General features: G+C 46.7%; 1 protein-coding gene across 2 annotated transcripts in view; it reads left to right on the top strand.

The window, feature by feature from the left end:
* Window positions 1–3093: 3093 nt before the first annotated feature.
* The window catches only part of LOC118001819 (1-acyl-sn-glycerol-3-phosphate acyltransferase delta), a 119672-nt gene continuing 107992 nt past the window's right edge, over window positions 3094–14773 (top strand). The window contains exon 1 of one of the 2 annotated variants that reach the window (XM_034991958.1): window positions 3094–3267. The gene's annotated coding sequence lies outside the window, so the exon portion shown is untranslated. Of the gene's footprint in view, window positions 3389–14773 lie in introns of both variants that reach the window. The other variant, XM_034991957.1, reaches the window with a different exon arrangement.

Below are 14773 nucleotides of genomic sequence, written 5' to 3'. Positions count from 1 at the left end.
TCAAAATGCAATAAAATCTAAAGAAACAATAAGAATCACCCTCAACCTCACAGGCCAGAATAATCATTAACAGTTTAATGACTTTTTTTGCACACCGTATGAGTCTCCATGGGCTTCCATGAAAAATGACCATATACTGAGGGGTTTTAAAAACCAGAAATTTGTTCTCTCACAGTTCAGGAGGCCAGGAGTCTGAAATTAAGGTGTCAGCAGGGTTGGTTCTTTCTGAGGCTCTAAGGGAAAATCTGTTCCATGCCTTTCTCCTAGCTTCTGGCCGTTGCCAGAATACGAGCTTTGGCACTCGTTGGCTTGTAGACACACGGCTCCAAGCTTTGCCTCCAAGCCATCCCATGGTCTCATTCTCTGTGTAAATTTCTCTCTGTCCTCTCCTCTTATTACAAGAACTCCAGTCATTGGACTTAGGGCTCCTCCTAATTCAGTATGAGCTCATCTTAACTAATTACATTCTCAAAGACCCTGTTTCCAAATAAAATCACCTTCTGAGGTTCTGGATGGACATGAATTTTGGGGGGACACTTTCCAATCCGTTATAGGCCATGTAATAAATATTTGTATAATTATAAAGAAGAGTTTATGTTTTATACATAGCTTAGTTTGCTCTTCACTTAATATATTGTGAAAGTTTCCTCATGTCTTTCAAATACAGCGTTTTAAATTTATGTAGTATGTTCTAGTGTATGAGTATCATATCATTTATATAACTAACCTGCTACTTCAGACATTTAAATGGTTTCCAGTCTTCACTATCGTAAATGACTCTAATGAATCTACATGTGCCTAAATCTTTGAGGTCATCTCTGCTTATTTCCTTAGCATAAATTCTAGGGAGTTGAATTATTGCATAAAGAATATGACTGTTTTAAAGCCTCACGATAGATCTTGTTTAATTGAATTCCAAAAAGAATGTACCAATTTACTGTCAACAGCGAGAGAGGAAAGAGCCCACCGTATGGCATCCTCTTTACTTGTATGTTAGTTTTTTGAATGCTTGACTGGTGGAAAGGCAAAGAAATGACAGCACATCTTATTATTTTTTTTTTTTTAAGATTTTATTTATTTATTTGAGAGAGAGAGAATGAGAGACAGAGAGCATGAGAGGGAGGAGGGTCAGAGGGAGAAGCAGACTCCCTGCCGAGCAGGGAGCCCAATGCGAGACTCGATCCCGGGACTCCAGGATCATGACCTGAGCCGAAGGCAGTCGCTTAACCGACTGAGACACCCAGGTGCCCACATCTTATATTTTTATGGGAGGTTGCATATTTGTTGTTGTTGATGCTTATTGGCTATTTGTGTATCATTTTTTATGGTGTGTTACAGTTTACATCTTCCATGTCTTTTAATTAATTAATTAAAAGTAGGCTCCACACCCAGCATGGATCCCAATATGGGGCTTGAACTCACAACCCTGAGATTGAGACCTGAGTTATCAAGAGTCAGATGCTTAACTGACTGAGCCACACAGGCGTCCCAATATCTTTTATGTCTTTTTAAATTTATCCACTGATCAGCATTAATTTCTTACAGTCTTGCTGATTGAACATGCCTCTTGTTCTCACCCCTTACAGTTTGCAGTGCGCTAAGAATCCTCAAGCAGACTCCCAGCTGAGCATGGAGCCAGACTCAGGGTTCCATCCCAGGACCCTGAGACCAAGACCTGAGCCAAAATCAAGAGTCGGCTGCTTAACTGACTGAACCACCCAAATGCCCCGAAATAAATGGATTTTAAAACATAATTTGAAAAGTTATGACAACACTTAAAAATTGCATTGGCTGTAAGAAAGGTCTTGCAAGCATCTTTTATAAGCATTTCTATATGCTCAAATTAGTTTTCACCTGGATATTAAAATAAGCCATTGCCACAGATGGGTTTTCTCTTCAGATCCCTGTTCAGACTCCTTTTTAATGCCTTTGATGTCCTTCATCCTCCAGGGCATCCACGCCCCATCTCCCTCCCTCCCACCACATACCATCAACATGCCACACACCCTATAGGACCCAGTCCAAACCTCCTTTCCTCAATTACGAATGCCCACCTTTCCCCCACCCTAACTGAAAAACTCTTCCATCTTCTCTGTCCTCATGGCACACTGTTTTGTTTTGCTTTTAGCAATCTGTAGGTCTTCATAATTTTGCAGTGTGGTCTAGTTACTTGTGAGCATTTGATTTTTCCCTGTGGATCGTAAACATCTAAAGAAATGGGAGTGAACACAGGAGTCATACCTAAATACCCAAATGTTATTTGAGACTATGGTTCCAGCGGTGGACATTTGAAGGGCATACCTCTGAACTATATGGAGATTGAAATAATGTTGTGGGAAGGTTAGAGACCTGGCATTTCTGGAGTTTCAACAGCCCGCCCTCTTTTAAAGTTGCAATGACACTGTTTCATTATAAAGGTCTGCCCAGACCCTCTCCAACACACTACCTGTAAATGCCACGTGCACGTGCATGCCTGCGTGTGCCTGTGTATGTGCCCGCGCGTGCAGGGGTAATCGATCCTGGGGCTGCTCTGCAGGGAGAGAACACCTCGACCTCAGAGCCTCTTCCTCCCAGTTCCTAACGTCTCCGATCACTTGAGTTTTCGGCATTATTTCCTTGAAGGCGTTCTGGGGCTCTCCCGGGTGGAGAGCAACCTCCTGCCCAGCACAGCGTTGCGGGGGGGTGGGGGGGGGTGGATGGCAGAGTGTGGCATCCTCCAAAACAAAGCGATCGCAGACTTGCTGAATTAAAACCCAGCCGGTTTAGGACGATTTCCAGGTCGCCACGCAGCCGGGGCCGGAGTCCGTCCGGGCTGAGGCTGGAGGAGCCATTTCGGGCCGGGGATGCAACAGGGTTTGGGGAGCCGCGGGCAGGAAGAGAAAAGGCCACCTGGCGGGCTTTGTTTCTGAATCGGGCAGGTTCCCGAGCCACAGATTTCAAGCGCGAAGCTAACCGAAGCACTTCCTCGCACTAACTGGAAGGGGAAGGCAGTGACTCATGTTACACCAGCTCGCGTCTTCCCTCCCCGTAACTGCTAAATTGTAGCTTTAAAAGGAAGTGACATGGGGTGGGGAGAGACGTCAGCTGAGGACCACTTTTTTTTTTTTCCCCCCGAAGGGTCCACCCCATGGGTGGAGTCTCGCTTTTTCTTCCCAGTGTTGGCTGACTTACAGCTCCTATAAACTAGTGGCAATTTCTGCACCCCAGCCTGCTCCCTCTCAGTTTCTGGTTTCTAAGCCCATGTGGCAGGGGCCGCCAGAAAAGGAGGTATGTGCTGTTCGTGCTGTTTCCAGGCGACTTCACCTCTGGGCGTGGCGGATGTCTGTGTGTCTCTCTCTGTCACTGTTCTCCTCTCCTCGGCTGGACCTCACTAAAACCTCTGGAAGGGGTAGGTACAGAACGAGGACGAGTGGAAGGTGGAGAAGGAAGTGAGGCGACAGTGGGGACGTGGAGGGCGCAGAGCCTGAAAGGCAGAGGGGCTCTGCGCCCTCTCTTTGTGCTCAGCAGGGTGAGCGTGCCTTTCCAGGTGGTGATTTACAGCTGCTGTTCTGGGATGAGTCTCCCCCTTAGGCCTCCCCCCCTTGGGTGAGAGCGTTTTCTCCGCAATAGATGAAGCCGGGGAGAAGGTTCCTGTTACGGATCGGTCTCCTGGGTCATGCAACACGTTCTTCCGTCCCTGGCGTTTCTATGGCAACCACAAAAATAATACTACACAAAAGGCAGCCCCGATATAGGTGGATTTATTTGTATTTCGGTCGGAGCCTGCTTGCTGCCTTCCGGCTGGTGATTGCCTCGGCTTGCTAAAATCCAGCGAGGCTTTGTGCTACCCCTCCTCACTTTCATTTTGGTTTTTCCCTATCACAGGAGGGCTGGGGGGAGGGGTGTCGTCAAGGAAACGGGCATTTGTAATTACCTCTTCATGACTTAATTTTTGGCCTCTGAATTTCTCCATCCTCTCTAGGAATTATAGAAGGAATGATTTGGTGTTTGTGCAAGTCCTCAGTTCTGGTCTGTTTCAGAAAACCAGGACAGTTCTCTAGACGTGATATTAATGCTGGAACCAGACTAAGGGGGGGGAGGGGGTTCCAGGCTAAGGGGGGGGGGCGAGCACTCACTTCTTTAAAGGAGGTGAGATCCTTGAAAAAAGTTTCAGAGTGTCTGAGAATCAGCACTGATAAGATACATTATTATCTGCCTCACAAGTTTGCCTGATCGTCTAAATATTCAAAAGAGGGTTCTTTGCTCTAGCCTGCACTTACTGGGCACAAAATCTAAGTTCAACAAGTATGAGTGATCGTCCTTAGACGGATTCCCCATGTGATCGGCTCTCATGGAGGTGAGGGTCCGTGGACCTTCTCTTTTTCAAAATTGGGAAAGTATTAACCCACCTGTGATTATTCGTGAAGCATCTGCAGTTAGAAAAGACTATCATAAGAAGAGGGAGAAAGTGTGTGTGTGTGTGTGTGTGTGTGTAGGTGGGCAGGGACAACAGGGACAAGTCAAAGTCCTAAGTTAAAACTACTGAATCTTCTTACTATCCCCTATGGGCAGAAAGAGAATTGATTTTCAGGAAAAATATAAAGCATGAGAGAAAAGTACCGTCTACCCAGTAATAAGCAAAGTTAAATATGATTAGAATCAATCACACATCTGCTATAAAGGCATAGTCTAAATGGGCCTGTTAACAGGTTGGAATTGAACTGAGGCTTTTATTCAGTATATCTGAGGAAATATCTAATAATGGACACTATTCCCCTAATTCGGGATCCTGAATTACAAATTAGCCTTTATAAGACAGATCAGTAGTCATCTCATCCTTGAATCTTAAAATTACCCGTAATTTTGAATAAAGATTTCTGAAGGTCACTCAGCCCTCATAGTGCCTTCCTGCTACTGAAGCCAAAAGCATTACTTAGAAACCTCAGAGTAACCCCTCAGCATGGAAACAGGAAGAAGGGGTGGTTTTAATGAGGTTCTGTTTGCAGAGATCCTTACCTAAACATGCTATTATCTGGGACTTAAAAAACTTACTGTAGTGCAAGAGATCTCAAGTATTGTAGATACAAAAGTTATCTGAAGATGGGGACTGCTTAGCATGGCACAAGACTAACTAGAACCAAAGAGAGTTAAAGCCCAGAGAACTAGTTAAAGGGCATAAAGCACAGAAAAATGTCCTTAAAAAGCATATTACTCTCACTTTGAAAACTCATGCTCGTACCCACGGCAGTTGAACTGTAGGCTTTCGATGTTTGCAAAGAGCATGGAAAGCAGTCTTGCTAAGTTACTGTTTTTCTAGCTTGAAAATGGTCCTCAAGGATGTAGATTTACCCCGTGACCCTGCAGAGCAGATGGCCAGTGTGTAAGGCAAAGTCTGTGATGGAGTTTCCAGACCTAGCAATTTCACAACAAAAAAGCCTTATGGAATGGAGTTCAAAGGGCAAGAATTGTTTGGAAGCACAGCCAGAAATAAATAAATAAATACTGTCCTATCATCGGACCCTGAGCAGGGGTTAAAAACATAATCAACATCCTTGACCTGGGGAAGGTCAATGGAGCTGTAGATGCAAAGCGAATTCAGGGTCCCGGGAAAGAGGCTGAGAAGATGTGACAGCAAAGAAGTTGGAGTCAGTTGCCACAGGGCTGGGACCTCACTGTCTGCAGGCTCTGAATTGGGTGCCCAAGTTAAAGATCCACCAAACGGGGGTGACAGCATGTGCAGATGTGCGCACAGCTGAGAGCAGGAGGCCAGGCAAGAGGGAGACGGGAGACCAGATGCGGTTGGTCCGAGAAGAACATGACCAGGATGAGGATGTAACAGTTGGAAGGAGAGGAGATGGGCAAGTCAAAGGGAAGAAGGCAAAGTTGTCCCAGGGAACGGGTGTGGGGGCTAGGAGATGCAGCATGGTTCTCCATTCTTGTCCCAAGTGGGGAGAGGTCCTGTCTTTAGTGTGGAAATAGGGCAGGTATACTCTGTGCTGGTGAATAGAGATTCAGGGACAGAATTTTGTGTAAACCAGAAGACAGATTGATAGGAGAAAGATGTGAGTAGGTGGTGGAATCCTACCTAATCCAGTTATTTTTGAAGTGAAGGCCAGACTTAAATCAGACTTTAAACAAGTAAGAAATCTGGGAGAGGGGACCCCACCTGTCCCTACAACGTCATCCTAATGATACCTACCATCGCCATAGCTTTAAATTATGGGGAGCTCAGATGAGCACGTGGCCGACTTACTACATTTTGTGCAATCTGCTCTATTCTCAAAAGGAGGTCTAACGTGCATGTGAAGACTCTGCATTCATAGTTCTAAATGGTTTTTGATACCTACGTGTTTTGAGAGACATATGTGATCAAGCCTGGCTTAATAATCACCCAACACCACCCAGAGCCTAGGCAACTCTAATTCAATAGTCTTTGTCCAAGACAGAATCTGTTTGGAAAGCAAGTGTTGGTACTCTGAAATTTGGCTTCGTGGTATGGACCAGGGAGGACCACTGCTACGGCTGTGGGAAAGGGCAAGCTCACATCAGGAACTCTGTCTTTTAACAATATTCATTGTATCTTGTATTCTTTTAACAGTATTCATTTTATCATTGTGTCACTGTATTCTTGTATCTGCCAAGTGCTATGGACACAACTATGAGCAAAACTGGGTGCAGAGTAAATAGCTACAGTTTTCAAATATCTGAAGGGTTTTTCAGAGAGAATACATCTAATGACTGAGTAAGGAGAAAGATCTTAAAATAAAAGCAATTTTTGGTGAACATTATCATGGAATGATCTATCTAACCTGCCTCCTGTATTTTTCAAATGCACTCTTCTTCCACCAAAGATTTTCTACTTGTTTTCGATTTTGTCTTCACTTTGTTACTCCATTCTGGTTTTTTTCTGCTTCATCCTATGATCCTAAATCCTACTTTTCAGTCACCTTTCATTCATTCATATATATACACGCTTCCATCATCCACCCCTTTATTCATTCCCTCAACAAATGACGTTGACTATCATGTGGCCGGCATTATAAGTCATGGACATAGCAATAAATAGGAAATTATTTATTTCCTAAAGAAGCTGAGGAACGAACAGGGAGACAAATGTGGAGAGAGTCCCTTAAACCAGGGAGGGTTATTTTTGAGAGAGGCATTTATTAGCTAATGGCACTGCATGCTTCTTTCACTGAACAATTTTATATATAGATTGTGCTGGGTGGAGAAGGAAAGAGTGGTTAGCTGTTTGACCATTGTCCATCTTACAATTTTCTTGTATCTTTTGCACTGGTTGAGCTTATGGCTGGTGTCAGGAAACATTTGTCGATTAATGAAATGGGAAGAGGTGGGATTTCTGACCCTGGAGCCATAGAGGAATAGAGTCCAGAAGACTTACATGTTCTGTTTCTGAAAAGCATAAGCTGAGCATTAATCTCTCAAAGTTCCCTCATAGCAACTCACTTATGGACTTCCCTGGGACTATAGCTCCCTCCAGATGGACTTCAAGTATAGCATTTTTATTTTTATTTTTTAATTTATTTTTTAATGTTTTATTTATTTATTCATGAGAGTCAGAGAGAGAGAGAGACGCAGAGGCAGAGGGAGAAGCAGGCTCCCAGCCTAGCAGGGAGCCCGATGCGGGACTCGATCCCAGGACCCTGGGATCATGACCTGAGCCAAAGGCAGACGCTTAACCATCTGAGCCACCCAGGCGCCCCAAGTATAGCATTTTTAAAAGGGAAATTCCCACTGTCATCAAAATTATATGCCCCCTGGTTTGCTAGAGAGCCTCTTGTCATTTAGAGCTAATTCCCAAAACGCATGGCAAGTCCATGTCTCCTTCTGACAAAACCAAGTAGGTTTCAACACCTCAAATCTAAATAGCCAAAATAAAGAATGTTAAAACCTTGTTGGAGTACTTATCCTGTTTGTATTTCCTGATGTCACGAAGCTCCTCAGAACTGTTTTGCCCCCATATGATTTCTACCTTCACCACGGAGATTACATGGGCAACATAACCAAGTTCATTCATCCAGAGCACCACCCTTTCTGCTTGTCCGACCTTCAGAGAAAACATTTAGCAAGTCCCCCTTCTTCTTCGATATTTTGATCTCTGAAGAGGTCAGCTTCTGCCTCCAGCGTGAAGCTGTTCCAGAGTTCCAGATAACTCTGGCTGGCATAGATCTCTCCCTTCTGAATTTGGGTTATACCTAGCGGCTAGTCCATGGTTAATTCTATGTAGGCTCCTCCAGGAAAAAAGGCACATTTTGGACTTCAGAGGAGTCTGAAGCTGTTCCCTAAAATTCCTGCAGAAGATCAGTCCTCGATCTGGGGGGATGGCAGGTCACCTGCCGAAGCCATCAGAGATGCTCAGGGGACCAGCGAACATGTAGCTTCTCTGAGAATGGTAAGGGCCCACTTTAATGAGGAACTTCTTGTGTGCCCGTCTAGTACAGAGATCTCACAGCTCTCAATTCACTTTAGCCTCATAACAAACCAAGCAGGTAGAACTATTATCTTTTCCATTTTACAAAGGCAGGAAGTAAAGATTGGTGAGCTACTCACCTGCTTTCGTAATAAGGAACAGAGGTGAGATGCGAACCTAGACTGCTGAACTGTGTATGGCTGCCCCCTCCATGCCGTTGCTATATTTATCCATCTGTGCCCCGGGCCAGCATCGTGCCACGGACTGAGCAGACATGCGGTGATCATGTCTGACCCAAGGATCAGACGTCTACCATGCAGACCTTCCCCTGTATCCCTTTCATCCTAGTGTTTGGGAGCTGCAGAAAGACCGGAAGAGAACGGAGTGTTTTTGAACTTGGGCAACCGCCAGCAGCAGAGCCTAGGAGACAAGCTGCTATGGTTTTCAGGGAGCTTGGTGGTTCTGGTTCAGCCAGAGAGGTGATCTGGTGGGGCAGGGCAAGGGTCTTGTGGTTCAAATAGCTGAATGACAGTGCAGGACATAACATCAAATTAAATACGAACTATTCTCCAAGCTAACTTTTTCTTAAGATTGATTGATTGATTTGAAAGAGAGAGCAAGAGTGAGCAGGAGCGGGAGGGCCAGAGGGAGAGACAATCTCAAGCAGACTGTGCTGAGCGCGGTGTGGGGCTCGATCTCGTGACCCCGAGATCATGTCCTGAGCCAAAACCAAAAATCGGATGCTTAACCGACTGTGCCACCTCAAAACTGATTTTTAACCAAGGATGGAACTTTGCTGAGATGTTGCGCTTGAGGACACCTGTGGTTGCTGCTTGAATGGCTCCCAAGGCTGTGGTTGGAGAGGCAGACTTTCTTTTCTGTTGTTTTTGTGAACAGGTCTATCACTGCGTGTAAAGGCAGAGTTTTATCTGGAAGGACACTGTGCTTCTCTCGGACAAACTCTGAAATGAGAACCGGTGAAACGAATTGACCGGGAGCAAGATTTGGTCTTTTTCCCCATCTCCGTCAGCTCCCTTGTGAGCTGTCACCTCTCTGTGGGCAGAGGTTAACCCAGACTGATGAAATTTTAAAGAGCCTGTCCATCCCAAGTGCTTCTTCCCAGGATGCCGCCGCTATCAACGCACCTTCCTCCGGGGCCCAGTTCTGAGCCCCTCTTTTTCTGTCTTCTGCTGGGGGGAAGGGCGGGTTGCATGGACCCACGGTGGCGAGTGGCTTCCTTCCCCAGATGTGCACCACCTTTGTGCCTATCTCCCCAACCTCTGGCCTCTGTTTTCCTGACATTCGTCCTCCATCCCATCACCTGTCCTTCATAAAACGTCACTCTCAGAAGCGATGACGTTAAATGGCAATTCGCTCTTTAAGGTTTGATCCTAATCACCGCCCTGGGTGCTTATTGATGGCAGGGGCTTTCTAACTGCATTGTTCCTAGCACGGGGCAGATGGAGTACCTGGCACCGAATGGGTGTTGTAGCTTAGGGAAAGGTGGGCACAGGGAGTCAGGGGTCAGATTTGCCTATCTGAGCCAAATCCCCCCACCCGGGCTAGATCCTTCCAGGTTGACGTTCCTTAGGACAAATTCTTCTACTGGGTGCTGTTGACATTTGGGGCCAAATAATGCTTTGTTGTGGGGCCATGCTATGCCCTGCAGGATGTTTAGCCGCATTTCTGCCTCTACCAGTGGAACTCCCCCCACCCCCCACCCCAGGAGTGACAGCCAAAAACATTCCAGACATTGCCAGATGTCCCCTGGCGGGGCAGAATTGCCTGCAGTTGAGAACTTCAGGGAACTCCTGGATCCAAGCAAACCCATCTCTCAGGACTAACTTGCGCTCACCAGGTTTTACAATGGCAGCCCCAACCAAAGGGGCAATTCGGTCATTTAAATTAACAGAAAAGAATTGAAAAAAAAAAGAAAAGAAAAGAAATGAAGGGCAGACATGTCACCAAGAAGTACTCAAATATGGCCCACTCCACAGCCTTCTGCTTGTGTGGTCCCAGCCCCAAGGCCTGGCTGAGCCAGCTGGCCTCAACTCCCCCAGGCGGGTGGGACAACCCCCTGGGCGGGATAGATTAACATATCTACAGAAAGAATTGTGAGCGCTTCCCTTAACTGACTTCAGGTCTGTGTGCTGGGATTTCCTGATTAATTCCCAGTTTCTAGGCCAACCAGTGAGCTCCACACCCAGGTCTCACTGGTTATTTATTTGCCTCTTAGCACCCTCCCCTCCCAATCTTGAAGGCATTTCAAGCCTCTCCCGCCTTCTCACTTACACCAGAGGGCCCTTTTACTACTTGTCCTGGGACCAGCCCCTACTTCAGGTAAGGCCCCGGCTCCCCAGCCCAATGCCTGGGAACGCTGGGCGTACAACCACCTTGTCCCTTCCTTTGTCTGCCCTTCTCCCTTCCAAGACTGGAAAGATGGGCATGGGGGGGTGGGGGGGGGGCACGGGTATATCTGTTCTTCCAGACTCCCACGCAATTCCAGAACCCTCTCTGAACCCTTGTATCCAGCCTACCGTGGGCCAGGCGCTGAGGGTACAAAGGTGAACCAGACCGGGGCTGCCTACAGGATAAGACAGAAATTTTAAAAGCATTGCATGTACTTGCATGATTCGTTCTTTCCCACAATGTCCCTGGATCTTCTTTCAGGGTCAAAGGACCTTCCGTAGCTTCACATAAATGAGCAGAAATTCTACATCTTAACCCCCGCATCATGTGGAAATTTAAGAAGTTACCTAGGACCGAATGATATAATGAAAGTTTTGTGGGGTCACCAAATTCCTCCTTCGGCCTCCGTTTCTGGGTGGAAGAGTGGGGTTAAAGTTTAAGTAGGGGAAACAGGGAGAGAGGACCACAGAAATATTTTAAATGTGCCTGATTGTTTTAATTATTTATATTGGGTCCAATTTTAGCCAAATTGGGACTTCATCTCTGCCCCCCCTTCTGTCTTCTCAAATGGCTGCACTGTGATTTGTCTCTAAGACAGTCTGGTCTTAACAGCTTCTCTGTGGCTTGGCTCCCCAGAGAGGATGCACCTTTCTAGAGCATGTGGTTTACCAGGCTGGGATCTAGTTGTGTCCTGTGGGTGTTGGGCAAGCAGTGAGTGGCAGTTTCCTAAGAACGGGTACACCATGGGACGCGACCCTGCCTGCCTCTCTGGGCAGGGAGAGGATTAGCAGGCTGGCAGTCAAGGTGTCCTGCCTTGTCGGAGGCCACAGGAACATTGCATTGGCCAGAATCTGGAGACTGCCAGGCCTCCCTCTCTAGACACTTTCTGCTGGGCCACAGAGATGGGGGGCCTTGTAGGGACCACGAGAAGCAGCATGGCAGAAGGGAGGACCAGGTCCCCAACCCAGGTCACCTGCTTACTTTCTGTGGGACCTTGGACTCCTTGAGACCAGGGACTGTCTCTGGTTCTGCACTGGTCCTGGCACTGGAAGGTAGCCTCGCATGGCCTCTGTGTCCTCATTTCCTGACCTGGTCAGGGAGGGGGCCAGCGTACAGGCCAGCTTCTTCAGCCACCGACACGGTGGGGCCATTTTGGGAGTATGCCAGCGAGTGTGGAGAGCTGCAGGATAATCCAGGCCCACGTCACCCAAGCATCCGTTTTGCTGAAAGATCCAAGGTATATTTTATTTAAAAAAATAAAACGAACATGGATATGCCATGATATAACATGCAACATTTACATGAACTTTTAAGGCAAAACATGCTTGGTTGTTCGGATGGCTTTCGGCCATAGCTCCAGATCCTTCAGTTAGCTTCCTCAGCTGAAGGGAACATCTCTGTGGAAAGATTTTAGAGGGAAAACTGAGCTGGATGATGTCTAAGTGACTTTGTGGGAAGGAAGAGTCCATTTATCATGCTGTCCCTTCCACTACCTTTCCTCTTTACTACTGTCACTAAACAGTCTTGGGGATGGGATGGAATAGGGCAGGCCATGAGTCATCCCTGGGGACTGGCTTGCCTTGACTCTGTTTCTTCCTTGTTTCTCTGTTCCTGATGGGATCATTTATGGACGGTTGCTTGAGTCCCTCTCTTTTGGCTCTGGTCACCCACCCTCCTGGACTTTCTTCCTTCTATTGGAATAACCCCTTCTCTAGATTAGCCCAATGCCCATTCTGTTCTTTCTAATCTCTCTCCCTCGCCCATTGCCTTGACTGTCTCCAATAAAGAGTTGCTTTAACTCCTACTGCTTATAGATATCTTTTATCTTATCACCAGTTTATGATACATTACCTCCTGTTCTCATAAGGATTTCTCTCACTGGGGTTATCTTTTGGAATTTGAACAAAATAGCCAGGCATGTGAAATTTGCCAATTCAAATCCTAGCAAACTGTCCTCAAGGTACCCATCTCTTTAAGGGTCCCACCCTCTCTAGGGGTTGAAGAATAATCCAACCCAAACCTCCTGCCTTAAATAAGAAGCCTTGGCATGGGCAGACCTTGTTGTAATAGAGGGAAAGAGGAGAACCCAGTACCTAACTACCCCAATAAACTGCTTTTTTTCCCCCCCTTTATAGTAAGACGTTGGTGGACGAAAAAAAAAAAATCTGAACTGTGGACTTTGCCCAGGCACAAGCAAACCAAGTTTTATTAGATATACTTGAGAATATTAAGGAAGAAGGGTAGGCCTCTCGTGTGTGTGTTGTGTGTGTATCCTTGCTCTTTTTAAAACCATGTTTTTGGGCCACCTGGCCGGCTCAATCAGGAGAGCACGCGACTCTTGATCTCGAGGTCAGGAGTTCAAGCCCCATGTTGGGTGTAGAGATTACTTGAACAAATAAAACCATGTTATCAAGTGTGGATATGCAGTATCACTTGACCCAACGTTTCTCTGAAAATGGAAATCATGCCATTAAAGTCTTAGGGTGCAATGGCGTCTGCTCATAAGAAGTACTACAGTATATTCCAGTGAAATTTGCACTTGAAAATTCGTGTGACGCAGGGCAGGGCATTACGGTGTGGAGCCTGCTGAAAGTAGAGAAGGAAAGCGTACTCTGTGACCACGGGGAGTTTATTGTCTAATTCAGCTTAAACCAGCAAGTCTGCCAAAGCCTATTCCATTTACGAGATGGTAGAGTATCCAGTTGGGGACAGATTCAACCATGTGGAAGACAGCCCCAAATCTGCAGTATACAGTGGGAAAAATTATTCTCGAAAGCCTATGTACTTTGCGAGGCTTAATCTGATTTTACCCTGAACATACTCACACAGCAAGTGTAATCCTGAAATGACTGGCTTAGCAAGCTTGGTTACCTGTTTGCCTGAGCAAATGGTGGAAAAGGAGCCATCGATGGCAGGGTAGGAAACCCAAGAACACATGTCCAGCAGACCCATGGTCCTGAGCCCTTGATGTGGCATCTGATGTACTCCATTTACTAAAGCAGGACAATCCAGAGGACGCTGGAAAGATTGCCATCAGAAACAATGGTTTTGTCCACTCTATCTTTTGGCAAGTTAGTTCTAAATTTTAACTTTCCAGAAAATTATTTCATTCAAAACAAGTTGTCCCCTGGCTGAGATGGGTGAGGAAGGAGATGGCGACAGGTAACGTCGAGGTGGCCGGCTGCTTGCTCCCTGCCACAGCCCACCCCCGGGGAAGCTGGGCTCTGAGCTGGCCTTCCAAGCCCCGGATGGCATGTCCTGGAGCGTCTGTTCCCCGTTTGGTTCCTACCCCAGGCTACGACAGAAGGAAAGGGGAGGTAAATCAAAGGAAGAAGGAGTGAGCCTCTGTGGAGCTGGCCGTGGGAGGGCATGCTGAGCTAGCACGCATCCTTGGTGTCGGATGCAGAGTCGGGGATGCAGCCACAGATAATGCGGAAGGGAGCACCAGGCTGCAGTGAGCAAGGAGCTGCGTCTCCCTCACTTTAGTCTGGTCTCAGGGTCTCGGGGGCAGAGGCTCACCCATGTTCTCAGCCTTGCCTGTCTGTTAGAATTGCCCACCTTGGACTGGTGCATTGAGTCTCTGGTTCCTCGATTTTTTGTTTGTTTGTTTGTTTTCTAGGTGATTCTGATGGGCTGGGAGAACTGGAACCATGTGACAGCAAGGTGGCTAGGAAGACAGTGTCTCTGGACAAACAAAACCAGGGGCAGGACAAAGGCGATGAGGATGATGATGCTAACTAGCTACGTTTAAGGTTCTCATGTCCCAGGCAGGGTTCCAGAAACAACTAATCCTCACCATGACCCCATGAAGTAGGACCTATTGTCTCCATTTTATAGATGAGGAGACTGAGGTTAAGTAATTTGCTCAAGATCGCTTAGCCCATGAAGCAAACCAACTCTTTGGCTCTTGAGTCCCTGCTCCGGTGTTAAGGTTGATACCTTTACGGGACTCAG

Source organism: Mirounga leonina, unplaced genomic scaffold (genome assembly GCF_011800145.1).
Source record: "Mirounga leonina isolate KUSES-001 unplaced genomic scaffold, KU_Mleo_1.0 Mir_54, whole genome shotgun sequence".
Lineage (NCBI taxonomy): Eukaryota > Metazoa > Chordata > Mammalia > Carnivora > Phocidae > Mirounga > Mirounga leonina.
The sequence above is the reverse complement of the archived record's forward strand: the minus strand, read 5'-3'. Positions and strand labels throughout refer to the sequence as shown.